Source organism: Balaenoptera acutorostrata, chromosome 11 (genome assembly GCF_949987535.1).
Source record: "Balaenoptera acutorostrata chromosome 11, mBalAcu1.1, whole genome shotgun sequence".
Taxonomy (NCBI): domain Eukaryota; kingdom Metazoa; phylum Chordata; class Mammalia; order Artiodactyla; family Balaenopteridae; genus Balaenoptera; species Balaenoptera acutorostrata.
Window position 1 is genome coordinate 41,079,106 of NC_080074.1, and position 16,355 is coordinate 41,095,460.

Here is a 16,355-nt window from a genome sequence, read left to right on the forward strand (position 1 = left end):
CATAATACCACACACAAAAATAAACTCAAAATGGATTCGAGACCTAAATGTAAGGCCAGACACTATCAAACTCTTAGAGGAAAACATAGGCAGAACACTCTATGACATAAATCACAGCAAGATCCTTTTTGACCCACCTCCTAGAGAAACGGAAATAAAAACAAAAATAAACAAATGGGACCTAATGAAACTTAAAAGCTTTTGTACCGCAAAGGAAACCATAAACAAGACGAAAAGACAACCCTCAGAATGGTAGAAAATATTTGCAAATGAAGCAACTGACAAAGGATTAATCTCTAAAATATACAAGCAGCTCATGCAGCTCAATATCACAAAAACAAACAACCCAGTCCAAAAATGGGCGGAAGACCTAAATAGACATTTCTCCAAAGAAGACATACAGATGGCCAACAAATTCATGAAAGAATGCTCAACATCACTAATCATTAGAGAAATGCAAATCAAAACCACAATGAGGTATCACCTCACACCTGTCAGAATGGCCATCATCAAAAAATCTGCAAATAATAAATGCTGGCGAGGGTGTGGAGGAAAGGGAACCCTCTTACACTGTTGGTGGGAATGTAAATTGATACAGCCACTATGGAGAACAGTATGGAGGTTCCTTAAAAAACTAAAAATAGAGCTACCATATGACTCAGCAATCCACTACTGGGCATATACCCTGAGAAAACCATAATTCAAAAAGAGTCATGTACCACAATGTTCACTGCAACACTATTTACAATATCCAGGACATGGAAGCAACCTAAGTGTCCATCGACAGATGAATGGATAAAGAAGATGTGGCACATACATTGGAATATTACTCAGGCATAAAAAGAAACAAAATTGAGTTACTTGTAGTGAGGTGGATGGACCTAGAGTCTGCCGTACAGAGTGAAGTAAGTCAGAAAAAGAAAAACAAATACCATATGCTAACGCATATATATGGAATTTTAAAAAGTGGTACTGATGAACCCAGTGGCAGGGCAGGAATAAAGACGCAGACGTAGAGAACAGACTTGAGAGCACAGGGTGGGATGGGGAAGCTGGGACGAAGTGAGAGAGTAGCACTGATGTATATACACTACCAAATGTAAAACAGATAGCTAGTGGGAAGCAGCCGCATAGCACAGGGAGATCAGCTTGGTGCTTTGTGACCACCTAGAGGGGTGGGATAGGGAGGATGGGAGGGAGATGCAAGAGGGAGGAGATATGGGGATATATGTATATATATAGCTGATGCACTTTGTTGTACAGCAGAAACTAGTACAACATTGTAAAGCATTTATACTCCAATAAAGATGTAAAATAAATAAATAAATAAATAAATAAATAAATAAATAAATAGATAGTTAGCATAGGTCAAATATATGCTCTAAATCTACAGTGTTAGCAAATGGCACAGCCAAGTGTAAATCTGGTGTGGTCAATACTTCAACTGTTTGAAAGGTCAGGTCTCAGCATTTAGAGGGTTCTCCAAGTACTGCCATAAGATTGCCCAGATACTCAAGCCAGAAAGGCACTGAGATTCAAGGCTGCAAATGCATCTTCAGGAATTATCAGCAAACCATATAAGTCAATACGCTTACCAAAAAGAAAAAAAAAAATGCAGAAAGAAAGGCAGAGTTACAGTCCAGAAATGATGCTGGGGAGGGGATGGTCTGGAGGAAGTAGGGAGAAAAGTAGACACCAGCTGCTGATGGGGAGAGAAGAAGACCGAGAAGCTGCTATTCTTTGACATACGAGTTCTTCAGAGCAACAAAATCCAAAACCTTAGCAGTGCAATGACACTTCCACCCCGCAGTTTCAGCTGTGTCCCCTGCAAATGCGAGCGCCAACTGTCACGGAGGCGGAACAGTCATGAATTAGAATAGCAGTCCAGATTCATTTTTGAAAACTTGGCAATGACTTTACATGGCAATGTGACTGGAGTTTGCAAGGATGTAAGAGCTTCCTTGTACTAGCCAACTTATTGTACGTCCTCAAACAGAAAACAAACAAAAATCCTGCCTAATTCACTGATTTTCTGTGGCTTACCCTAAGCAACAGACCTTCAAAATAATAACCTAGGCTCTAAATAATATATTCCTAACACTGATTTGGTATGATTCCATCACACATTAATTAGAGAGTTGCCTGGGTGTAGGGGATGATGGGGCATTTGGAGCGGAAGGTCTGACTCAGAATGTTTGTGGCCACAATCTGTTACGTGGTACATCCATATCTTTTAAATGGGATAATTTATTCTTTAGCATTTACTTCTGGCTTTGGAATATTCTACAACAGAATAAACCAAAATAAGTCATGCATTCAAAATGTGAGTGGAATTTCATGAAAACTGTTTGATCTCATTTCTTAAACCCAAAGAAGCCTAAGTTATCCATTCACAACAGCCAGAGAGCAGTAAAAAGAGCAAGTATTTATTTTCCTACTTTCTCCACTTTTTAGCGGGACAGCCAGGAAGTATCTGGGGGACCAAAAAGTAGGCTTGTGGAAGGCACACACCCCGAGCAGCCAGCACTGGCTTGTCTAAACCCCTAACGTGCCATTTGAACAGATGGAAATTCTATTCACCTTAGAAAACTACTCATCCATTCCTGGGGCTTAATTGTCCCAGGTGTTGTGGCCGTCTGCCAGACTTATTTACAACAAATTCTTGCTTAAAAAATGGGATACTGGGGGCTTCCCTGGTGGCGCAGTGGTTGGGAGTCCGCCTGCCAATGCAGGGGACACGGGTTCGAGCCCTGGTCTGGGAGGATCCCACATGCCGCGGAGCAACTGGGCCCGTGAGCCACAATTACTGAGCCTGCGCTCTGCAACAAGAGAGGCCGCGATAGTGAGAAGCCCGCGCACCGCGATGAAGAGTGGCCCCCGCTTGCCGCAACTAGAGAAAGCCCGCGCACAGAAACGAGGACACAACACAGCCATAGATAAATAAATTAATTAATTAAAAAAAATATATATATAAAAAAAAGCAACAGGGAAAAAAAAAAATGGGATACTGAAATCTCTCAGCTTCCTTAGGACACGGTCAAAGAGCATATGGAATTGGAAATTAAAGCTCAAATCTTATATCCACCACTCCTAACATGGGCAGTTTCTGCAACAGAAGAGACAAGAGAGATTGATAAGGCAGGGTGAGCTGTTGACACAAACTAAAAGTGAGAGAATGTGTCAAGGGTAGAGAGTGAAGAATTCAGGGATACATTGGAAATTGAAAGCTTAGGAAACAGTGCAATTTTCTGAGAGAACGATTTATTCCATGTCTTTGGTGAGAACAAGTAGACATTTAGGTTTACGTGAGCAAAGATTCCAGAGAAGTAAGCAAAAGGAAGGGATGATAATTAACAAAAAGAAACACACTTTTTAACTAGCTGAAGTCCGTATAATACGTGAGTATTAAGTGTAGAATATTCTTAAAGCTGCTCATGTGAGCAACTTGTGCTATGGCGCACTGCCCACAGAAGAAGTGTAAATGCCTACAACATAATTAATTAACCAAAAGCTGTCATTTCAGCAAAGAATGCAATATTTGATTGTTCATGAATGAGCAACTTCATAATCCATTTTCAATCTTCTTTTAACAGAGCTAAGAAAACTAATACAAGCCCAACTATTTTCTATTTTTTTAAAAGAAATAAAGCTTAGTGGTTTTGAAAATAAAAGAGATTGAAATTAAAATTAAGAAAAATTAAAAATAAATAAAATTAAAATGTAAAACAAACAGTGAAACCAACTAAGTACTCTAATTCCATTAAGGAGTTAGATGGCTAACTATAAAGACAAAACTTGAAGCACTTAACTACCACATATTTCTAAAAGAGAATAGTGTTTCTGTTTCTTTCTTTACTCCAAGTATTTTCCTCAAGCAGCTCCCTCTTCTTCTTTCTCCCCCTGAAACTGAAGACCTGGTCATATTCCAAAGTCAGTGCCACTTGATCCTTTCTGGTGTTTCTATTTCTTGCTCTGCATGAACATTTTAAATAATCTCAGCTTTCTGCTTGAAGAGGCATAAAACATAAATACTTCATGTTCCTACCTCCATCTTAGCTCAATCTTCATTTAAGATGTAGTGAAGGGACTTCCCTGGTGGTGCAGTGGTTAAGAATCCGCCTGCCACTGCAGAGGACATGGGTTCGAGCCCTGGTCCAGGAAGATCCCACATGCCGTGGAGCAACTAAGCCCGTGTGCCACAACTACTGAGCCCACGTGCCACAACTACTGAAGCCCGCGCACCCTAGAGCCCACATGCCGCAACTACTGAGCCCACGCAACACAACTACTGAAGCCTGCGCACTCTAGGGCCCGTATGCCACAACTACTAAAGCCTGTGCTCCGCGACGAGAAGCTTCTCTGCAATGAGAAGCCCGCGCACCGCAACAAAGAGTAGCCCCTGCTTGCCGCAACTAGAGAAAACCCGCGCACAGCAACGAAGACCCAGCATATCCAAAAAAAATTTTTTTTAAATATGTAGTGAAAAATTTTTAATGTGAGTGGAATTTGTGCTTCCACCTCCATCTTGCCACAACCTTCAGGGTGTGAAAAATTCTAACCTGATGAAGGTGGAGGGGTGGTACTAGCCTTGCAGTAGTTCCTAATTTTGTCCAGTTGTGTGTACATCAGCAGTTCCTCTGTCCTGTTCCTCTGACATATACATTCTCAGCTCATCAACTCCTATTGGTTATTGGTCCTCAGTTTAACAATAATTCAGTTTGGTTGTTGCCCAGTTTACTACCAGTCTTATCTTCAGTTATAGCAAACAAGACCTTATAAGGTAGCTTTCTACTACTTCACTGCAATAATTTTAGAGCGTCTCCTAAGAGCTCCCTCGCCGTGGTAAACTCACAGGAGCAGCTATACGTAGCATAGCTCTTTCAGGAAAACAACTGTTGCTTATGCGGTTTGCCTAGGGAAGCAGCTGTGTGGGACTATAAGGTGGGACCCACCCTTCCCACATTTCTCTTTTTTTGCACTTTGTCCTTAAATCCACACGAATTCTTATATGCCCTAAAGATTTTAATAATAAAAATGATAAAATAGAAAACACTCCCCTAGATTATGTGGAGGATATAAATTTCAGTGAAATATGGTCCATACCCCTAAAGGAGCTTAAAATCAGTTGTGAAGACAGATATGCACACAATTAATAGGAGTAAATAAAGGTCATAAGGGAGAAATTATGGAATGTTGAGCTAATCTCAGCTGGCCTTTTGGAGTATTATTGGTGGAGAGTATATTTTTAATATAATACATAAAACCTTGGTATCTCAAACATTAGAAATTTTACTGTGCAAGAGCAGATCCAGGTGATGCTCTTATAGTTTATTCCAATAGCATAAAAAATACTAAAAATCCAATTTGGATCTGGGGGGCATAGTATGCCTATTATTCTTTAGAGCAAATTTCAAACTTGAATATGCAGAGAATTTAGAATCCACACAGCAGAAGCAGAAGAACATAAGCATTATGACCTTAAAAAGAGGGTAGTATTATTTTAACAACGTACTGGAAGTTATACACCCAGATGGATGATGAGGCACTTCGAAGTAGCAAACTTGTAAGTCTGAAGACTGATTCCAATTCAAATAATTCCATTCAAATTGTATCATCATACACCTCTTTCAAAGTTATCTTTAGGTTCTAAAGCACGTTAGTTTAAAATATTTCAAGGCCCATTTTCATCCACTCTGTGTCCCTATCTGCATCAGCCTTGTCTACCTACAGGCAACAATAATGGTATCTCTTCTTAGTTTGTGAATATTGAGGACCCAAACCTGCAGCATATCAAGAGCTTCGTTACATTTCCCTCTAAGGATTGGAATTATGTTCTTGCCAATACTTTCACTGCTTCCAGCTCCTCTGGTATCATGGTAGGTAGACCTCCAGAGTTGTTACAGTTCTACAGATGGAATTTGAGGCAGTCTGCCATACAGAAGTCCTGCTCCTGTGTCCCACTGACATACGTTAGACTACTTAAAAATTGACAATGACCCAGATCTGCCTTGAGTTAGGTTTGACTTACCTGGCCTTCGTACTTCGGAGTTTAGATCTGTTTTTAAGAAATGGCAAGGGACTGGGGGTGGGGGGATGATTTTCTGTATTATACATTTAGGTCATACTGGATATTGTACTTTGGGAGTATAATAGATTGGTTTAAATCAATAAAAAGTATTCTGACAAATTCTACAAATAATATATGTGACATCTTGGTAATACATTTTAGGGTCCCAAATATATTGCTATAAAATAAAACCTGAATTTCATGTGTGACTCTGATTCTGAAGGCATTCCCAAAGAGGAATTCACCAAATGTCTGTAATTCCCAAAATGATTACTTTAAAGATCATTTTCAATTTAGAAATGTATTTCCGTTTCTTCCCAAAACATGACTTTATTGGCATATATATCCCAAAGTAAATAAGTATGCTAAACTATAGTGACAGTACTATCAGATTTATATCCATTATCTTCATTTAAAAAAATTTTTTTACAGATCAGAGGTGTTCCAAGGTATATTTAAAACATTTTCCCCAAATTCATGTATACTGTTGAGGATACCAGAGGTATGAAATTAGCTTTTTTCTCTTTTCTACAGCTCAGAGATTTGCAAAATTAATGCAAATATTAATTAATGTACATATTAATAATTTATTTCTCTAATTTTAGCCTCAGTAGCTCATTTTTTATTTTAGGAAAGTATCAAGGAGATGCAAAGTAGAAACTTCAAAGAAGCAAGGTAAAGTTTCTAAGTTTCCTCCCAAAACTATGTCTGCCCTAATTCTGTCCTACCTTTTACAGTAGGAGGACAGTTTGGTCTTCCTACCTATTAATTATTAGACTTGTTTGTGGAGACTGTTGGTGAGAATGCAATCAGGACTTCTTTGAGTAAAAGTGTAATGATTGCACATGATGGTTTTACAGCTGAGAGACTTAAAATGTGAGACAAATGTACCATTAAAAAAAAATCTGAAGTCTTTCTACATTTTAATCACTATTCTGACTACTATGTGTAACCTGTAAAAACTTAACAATTCTCTTTAGCCTGGAAAGATCCAACTGTTGTAAAAACCTTCTTTAAGAAATTCATCCCTGGCTCTATAGACTGTGGCAGGCTTCTTGGGAAATATGGTTCCAATGAGAATAAATACAGCCACTATCAACTTTCAGTGTGATATATTTCACACTGGCAAATGATTTAGTTAGTTCTTTAGCAGGTGTTCAGAAAGAAAATTAAATTTGTAACATTAGGGGGCAAATAATTTCTTCCTCAAGCCCCATGGTATGCCCACAATAATTGAAGTTCTACAAATATTCAGGCTCTATCTGCCACAATAGCAGCCAGGATTCAATTTAGTAATATTCCAGGCAGCTAAGGGGAGTCGATGCTCCCTGATAGCAGTGTAGAAACAAGGCCCTTTGCTGGCATCAAAAGATGACTTAATTCTCGTCCAATGGGCACACCTGCTGTGTATCAAGGCAAAGCTTATCGCTCTTCAAAGATCTTTGTCAGCAAATCTTTGCCTGAACTCTCCTGCCATGCTTTGTTAGCTCTTTGATATGGATTTCATTATTCCCTGCATCAGTTTCTCCAGCTGCATACACAGAACATCTGGTGATGAGTTTATTTTGAACATGGCTGTGTAGACGATGACTGTTTTAAAGTTCAGAATTACTGAAGATATGTTTCACTTTAGTTCAGATGTGACTGGCATGTTGGCGGATTATTACTTTTGCCCATTCCTCTACCTCTAGCCTAAACAATCTGAGATGGATTTGAATGGTCTTCACCTACGGAAGAATTAAAATTTAGATAGAAAAACACTGAGTTTCTCAAGTCAAGGATACCTGTGGTATTTCACACTGAAGTTTCTAAGAGCTATATAAGTCTTTTGTGGGTCAGCTTGGACACTTCTGTCTACCAAACTTATTAGAAACTCATAAAAACTCATAGAAAACCATTAGAGTGCCTCGTTCATGTCTGAAAGAACAGAGAGCGAATGTACACAACAGGAGAAAAAAAACAGTCACACGTAAAATATAGAGGCAGCGTTTTAAAAGATCTCTCCTGGAGTAAAGTATACCTCCTTAGGAATAGAATTGAAGAAAGCTCTGTACTGAAAGCATAGACCCTGAGCAGTGGTGTAGAGAGAAAGACAAGGATTCTAAATTGGCATAAAGGCAAATAGCCATTACAAAATAGACAGTGGCAGAAGCCAGATTACCTGTTACAAATGCATTTTCATTGCCAAAACCCTATAGAATCTGCCCTTAGCAAGGTAATCAATGAGATCTCTGGTACTAACCCCAGAGGTTGCTTTCAATTCCTCAGTTGACTTAAATTTCTTTAAGGAGAAGTCTAACTTCCCTTGAATGTGGGTCACTGGTGACTTACTTCTAATGAATAGAATGTGGCAGAAGGAATACTATGTGGCTTCCAAGACTATCATAAAAAGGATACAGCTTCCACCTGGCACTCTCTCTGAAATGCTCACTCTGAGGGAAGCCAGCTACCATGCCACAAGGACACTCAAGCTCTGTGGAGAGGTCCATGTAGAGAGGAACTAAGACCTCCAGCCAACAACCACTATCAATTTGCCAACCATGTGAGGGAGCCACCTTGAAATGGGACCCTCCACCCCAGTCAAGCCTACAGGCAATGCAGCCTCAGCCATTATCTGACTGCAACCTCATGAGAGACCCGAAGCCAGAACTGTCCAACTGAGCCACTCCCAAATTTCTGACCTCCAGAATCTATGAGATAATAAATGATTTTTCTTGGTTTAAGGGGGAAAAAAAAGAGAGAGAGAGAAATCTAACTTCTTTAAAGAAAGTGGGATTTTCTCTATCTATCCTTAAGTCCCAGTGTTCCCAGAGTTCTGGGCTGTCTTCTCTCACCCTAAGTATTCTCCATAGATTGCAAAGCCTCTATAATTTCCATTACTGTCTAAATGTTGATGGTTCCTTAATCTAAATGTCCAGCACAGAACTCTCTCCTGAGTCCAGACTGCTGTCTCAGTTTTGCTACAACACAGCTCCATCTGAATGTTTCACATATGTCCATAACTATCATTTTCTTCACACAATTCCAACCCACCCCTTCCTCTGTGGTCTACACCTTGGTGAATGGCTTGTATTCAGTCTACCAGCTGCTAAGGAGCTGCTGCAGTATACAAGACAGAGGTGGCCCCTGCCTTCCTTCAGGTTCAACCCAACAGTGAAGAATAAAATTTAACAAGAAATAACAGGTGTTAGGACTATCATAAGAGGAAAAGTGCATAGAGCATGTAAATGGGGTACTTAAAATCATTGAGGGTGGGAGTGGGTCATCACTGATTCTCCCTCTTGCTTATTATCCCCCAATCTAGCACCAAGTCATAAAATTCACAGCTCCTTCTACATTTTTATCCCTTAATTTCCCTCTAATCCCACTGTCCCTATCTTAGTTCAGGTCACTAGCACTTTGTACTTAGATCACAACAAGCAACTCCTTAACAGGTCTGCATTCTTACCCTCCTTGTCTTCTTCATGTTCTGCAGTGTAATAGAAGCTTAGAAAATGATTGTTATTGTTGTTATCAGTTAGACATACAGAAAAAAAAAAAAAAACTATTTTGGTTGTGATTGAAGAACCACCCTAAGACATTTCTGTCATCTGACTGAAGAACAGTTGAATGTACCCCAAACGGCCAGCTGTTGACAAAAAGCCAACTGTTGTGCATGTTCACAAAGCACAGCACAACTTTCTCTGCCACACAAGCAAAAAAGAGAAACACAGCTGGCAGGAAGACAACTTCACACACCCACAATGTTGTCACCTCTCTGAGTTTAATTATAAACTTAAATCTAGACTAGTATGAAACAAATTAGACTCTCCCATCTAAAGATGTCACAGTTGTCCCATATTTTAGTAACAGCAGCACAGAAGTTCGTTGTGAGATGGATCCAGATAGAGGGAACACCTACAGCTTGCTATATTCAGGAATGCATGGAAGGAGCAACTGTTCCTCTCTGTGCTCTAAATGCTCCCATTAAAGCCAAGGGCACTCTTGAATATTACTGGTGGAACCCGGCAACTCAGAAGACAGATGGGCAGTAGGTCGCCTGAAGAAGGATCACCAGTTTGTAAGTGGGACATACCCTTGACTGCCCAACACACATCATGGAAGAATTCACCATGTGGAGTCTGGTGTTAACAGGTGAAGGGGTGTCTCCAGGAACCAGCTCTGATATTAAGAGTGTTAGATTTGATAAGCTTAGAAAAAGAACAGCTGGATATAGTCAAGAGTCATAGCAGCAGAGATTCCTTTTCCTTCAGTTGTTCCTTAAAAATTCTTTTCCTCAGGGATACATTTTGTGTACAAACTCCACAGAGTGACTGCTATGAACCCATACCTACACCCAATTACTTACATACATTCTCTTTCCCAACCCTCTTTGCTAAGCTCCAACATCCTATATGATACTTATACCTGCTATTTACAGAAGAGTCTCTGGGCATTTGGTCATTTAGCTCACTCAGTATGTATTGAGTACCTACTACATTCCAAGTATGGTTCCAGGTACTGAGATACAGAATTAAACAAAAGAGACATAGTCTCTATTCTCAAAAAGCAGACAATTCAGTTGGGAAGACAGACCATAAATAATTACACATGTGATCATATTTAATCTTCAAAATAAATTTTAAGGTAATTATTTTAAACCCATTTTTTTTTTTTTTTACTAGTTATGAACATAAGATTTTAAGATATTAGATAATTTGCCTAAGGTCATGCAGCTGGTAGGTGGTAAGCAGGGCTTGAAATGTAAGTCACCTTAGCTTCACAGACTGCAATCCTAAGTCCTGGGTTCTACTGCTTTCTGTACAACAAATGATAGCTAGACATCTTGCCTTGAGTGCCTCAAAGATACATCACATCCAACATATGCCATCCTAAACTCACTGTATCTTTTCTTCAGACCTGCTCCAAATTTCTCTCTCAGGACACAGCAACACAATCCATTTGGTTTCTAAGCGGTAAACCTGAGACTTATCATAGATCCTGCTTTCTTTCTCACCTCAACCATAAAATCACTTATCAGTTCTATACATATTTGCCTGCCTAATCTTCCACGTCCTTTCCTTTCCATTCGTACTGCCATTCTTGCGTGTTAAACTTTCTTTCCTCCTCCCCTGAGTGACTGTGATGGCTTCCTTCTGTCTGGGCCTCCAAACAATCCTTGTCCTCCCTCCAAACAATCATCTACTGTGCTGAATGAATGAACTTCTCAAAATACAAATTTGGTCATGTCACACTTCTGTGGGGTCCGCACTCCATAAACAAAAAAAACAGATTTCTTTTCAGTCTGTCAGCCTCTTTAAAAGCTAACATCTGTCTGCCTCCTAACTCAGCGCCTTCCACTCCTCCTTTCTCTTCTTTCTCTATTTCAGTCTCTCTGCAGTACCGCTATTTCCCCACATGTATTCTGTCTCTACATACCTCTGTATACATATACACTCAGTCCTCACTGCATGGAGGCAATCTCCCCAATCCTTTTCAAGTTAGAACTTACTTGTTCTTCAAAATTCAGCTTAAGAATCAACTCCTTCAGGAAATTTCCTTCTCATCTCAATTCCAAATCTTATAGCTCCTCATCCCTTTTGGGTCTTTTATATATATATCATGAGTTCTATGGTAACACTGGAAATGTGCCTGTCTCCAATGTTAAACTGAGTTTTCTGAGGTCCGACTTAATCAATTTGATTATGAGTCTTGCAAAAGAACAAAGTAGGATGCTGTCCAAAGGCTATGTGATCTGTAGTCAGAAAAACCCATTTTCAAGTCCATATTCTTCCCCTTAATAGCTGTGACCTCAGTCGTCATTTAATCTCTTACTTTTAGCCTCCTTACCTGTTAAAAAATAAATGATAAGAAATAAGTTGTATAAAAAAAGTGAAATGAGACTTAGCAAATGAAAGTATTTTTATCTATAAAATGCTAAAAAACATTACTATCCTATGACCTTATGAGCTCCTTGGGAGCAGACACCATGTTTTGACATCTTTGTATGATTCTGTCCCCTTCACAGTCAGACTTAGCTTAGTACTGATCTGGTACAAAGCTCAGGTTTGATTTAAAAAAAAATACATGTTTTTGAACTAATAATGAGAAATGTAAGCTTTTTACTTTAAAATTTGTAAAGACTTTTTTTGCAAAATTTCACCAGAAAGGGAAAAAGCACTATAAGAAGCATGAACACTTAAAAATTGAACTTAACACATTAATTAAACTCCTGGAGAGTAATCAGAATAAAAGAAACAGAAATAGTAAAATTCAATAAGGTCTACTACAATGTGTCTTTGATGGCTTTTTTTGGGAGGAGGTACAATTCAAGGAACAGCAATTTAAATTTCAGGACCTTCTTCTCAGGGCTTGCCCTGGGCAGAGTTGAGAAGTATGCATTTTGTTTTGTAATTTTATCTAACATTCTGCAGCCATTTCCAACACCTGGAAACCCTTCCTCTCGTCTAGAGGTAATTGGAGTCTTGCTTCCAGGTGTCTTCCTAGAACTGGCATTCCTAAAGATTTCTCATTATCTCTGACTGCCCCCTCTTACTCCCTCAGCTATTATATCCATCAACTCAAGCAAAAACATCTCTTAGAAACACAGTACACACTAGATTTTAGGAAATACAATATAGGTAAGATACTGTCCTTGTTTGGGGGTAAATCTCCACACTGTTTTAGATAGTACACACAAATTATGATATATGGTCTGATAAATACATCACAGGACACAGAGCAAAGCGTTGTGAGAACTCCAAGGAAAGGGCAGTTCACCGTACTGCAGGATTTGAAGAAGGTTCCATAGAGGAAGTGATTTTTTTTTTAATTGAAGTACAGTTGATTTGCAATATTACATTACCTTAAGGTATACAACATAGTGATTCAATATTTTTATAGATTATACTCCATTTAAAGTTGTTACAAAATAATGGCTATATTTCCCTCTGCTGTACAATATATCCTCGTTGCTTATTCATTTTACACATAGTAGTTGGTATCTCTTAATTCCCTACCCCTATCTTGTCCCTCCCCACTTCTGTCTCCTCACTGGTAACCACTAGTTTGTTCTCTACATCTATGAGTCTGTTTCTCTTTTGTTATATCCATTCATTCTATTTTTCAGATTCCACATATAAGTGATAACATACAGTATTTGTCTTTCTCTATCTGACTTATTTCACTAAGCAGTGATACCCTCTAGGCCCATCCATGTTGTTGCCAATGGCAGAATTTCATTCCTTTTAGGGAGGAGTAATATTCCATTGTATGTATATACTACCTCTTCTTTATCCATTCATCTGCTGATGGACACTTACTGTTGCTTCCATATCTTGGCTATTGTAATCAATGCTGCTATGAACATAGGGGTGCATGTTTCTTTTTGAATTACTGTTTTCATTTTTGGGGGTTAGGTATTCAGGACTGGAATTGCTGGGTCATATGGTAGTTCTAGTTTCAGTTTTTTGAGAAACCTCCATACTCTTTTCCACAGTGGCTGCACCAATTTAATTTCCTACCAATAGCTTAGGAGGGTTCCCTTTTCTCCACATCCTCGCCAACACTTGTTATCTGTAGACTTTTTGATCATAGCCGTTTTGACAGGTATGAGGTAATATCTCATTGTGGTTTTGATTTTCATTTCTCTGGTGATTAACAATGTTGACCATCTTTTATGTGCCTGTTGGCCATCTGTCTGTATATCTTCTTTGGAAAAATGTTTATTCAGGTTTTCTACCCATTTTTGAATCAGATTGTTTTCCTGATATTGAGTTGTATGAGCTGTTTATATATGTTGGATATTCACTCTTTATCGATCATATGTTTTGCAAATACTTTCTTCCATTCAGTAGGTTGTCTTTTCATTCTGTTAATGGTTTCCTTTGCTGTGCAAAAGCTTTTAAGTTTAATTAGGTCCCATTTGTTTATTTTTGCCTTTGTTTCTTTTGTCTTAGGAGACAGGTCCAAAAAAATATTGCTACAATTTATGTCAAGGAGTGTTCTGCCTATGTTCTTTTATAGGAATTTTATGCAAAGGAAGTGATTTTCAGCTAGGTTTTGGAGGGGGAGTGCAAATTTTTCAGGTAAAGTCTGTAGTGGACAGGAAGGGAGAAAAAATATGCATTCCAGGAAGGGACCATTGCCCATTTAAAGGCCTAGAGACATGAAAGGGCACAACATATTTGGAAGAGAGTTGGAAAATTAATATGTTTTAAGTGATTCTGAACCTAACCAAGGATGTCTCTAGTGGTAGAGTATTGGGCTACTTAAGAGAGTACAAAAGGGAAGTTTGGATTATGTCTATATGGAATATTTTTGGTCTAGGGAAGCCTACAACATGGATAACTGCTTAAACCTTTCCCCCTAGTTCATCTTCCTCAACCATCCCCCCACCTCTAGGCTGGAACATGTCTCCCTTGTCAATTTATTCTAGCATCATGGTCCATCTTACATTATAACTGGATAACCTCATATCTGTCTCTTCCACCCTGTCCTCTCTACTGTGCCTAGCACAAGTTTATAAACATACATCAAACTGAACAAAAATGTATCTCACTTAATTAAACTTCAAGGAACAATAATAAATATATGCTTTGCATTTAATATAGCACTTGTGCTTTATATTTATTAATCTTTTCAATACCCAGTGAACTGGGTATTACCATCATTCTCATTGAATAGTTGAGTAAACTGAGATGCAAAAAAATTCCATCTTGTTCCTTACAAAATAATCATATTAAAACACTATTTACTTCTGTCATTTTTAACCTACATTCCTATGCCAATTTATTTGAAAATAAGGATGCTCTTTTTCAAAAATATAAAACCACTTTGCATTTGTGAATGTGTGTTACGTTTTACAATGAAAATTATCTTTAGTAGTCACATTATACAAAATGATTCCTCCAAAGAAGAAAATAAATGCAAACTTTTTGAAATGATGATCATATATTACAAATTCCTCTGTGTTTGTTCTAGGAACTGTGAGCCATCTGTACCATGTAAGCAGTTCAGGTTGTGTCTGTAGACATACAGCAGAATAGAAGGTACCAAAATATGCAATTTGTTGTGACCTGCTTACCAAGTTTCTTGGAGTCAGGGATGCAGAAATTTCATGGCTGAGCTTCTCCTGAGAGTCATGTTAAAAGCCACAGACTCTTGCCTCTACTGTGATGTTTATTCTAAGGCATCCTCTTTGCTTTACAGTACATGTATCAATGCATTAAAATTTCATCAATGAGAACCACCTACTTAACTTTTTTGATTAATTAGGGTTCAGGCTAATGTTTAGGTTATCACAGAAAAAGATTAATAGGCACATTAATATGTTACAATTCCATCAATATTTTTCAAATGATGAGGGAAATTAAACTTTTTAATCCTAAATGCAACACCTATGTTAAATGTAGTACCTATATTAATTATACTTTACACTCATCTGTTCGTTGAAACAATTTATTTTACAGAACAAATGTACTTTTTCTTCTATAATGGTCATATTTTATTAAATTTTTGATTTATTGCTTTATAAATTTTTATTTAAAATATCCTATAATCCAGTATTGTATTTTTCCTCAATTATCTAAATAGATGAGATATAACTTTGCTTTTAATGAAACTTATGTATGGTTTTACGGATTCATCATCATTATCCTCCTTAAAGTCTGGTAACATCTATCTCTCCTTTCAGTAATGACATGAAGCCCCTGTTGGGCTTTCCTGTTGGGTAAATCCAGTTAATTATTTTATTCAACTTCTAAAACTACCTAGGGAACTTCTAAAACAGGCTTGTGTTTCTCTTAGGTATGGACCTATTCCCTGGAACTTTATTGTCTATTATTGAGAAAAAAAAAAGAGGAAGTATAGGTATTAAACTTGATGAGAATTTATGCAAATTTGGCAATTCCAATAGAATTAAATGAAACAATTTATTTGTTCTGTGGTTTAGGAGCTACTCAAAAGTTAATCAAAAATACTCCTGTCCTCTAAGTCCTACATTGTGAAAAATATTTATTCATAGGTAGATTAAAGAAACATGGAATCTTAAAGCTGAAATGGACCTTGGAGCCCTCCAGTATTAAATAACAAGGAGTCTTTATGAAAATCCTCCAATTGGTAATGAGCTCTTATTTAACCATCTTCTTTAACTATAGTCGGTGATGGGGAACTCATTGCTTCCTGAAGTGGTCAATTCCATTTGAAAAGCTCTAATACTGAGAGAGTTTTTCTTTATGTGCCAATCCAACTTACTATAGTTTTAAAGATAAATTAAATGATTTGATCTCATTTCCACTCAGCAGCTATT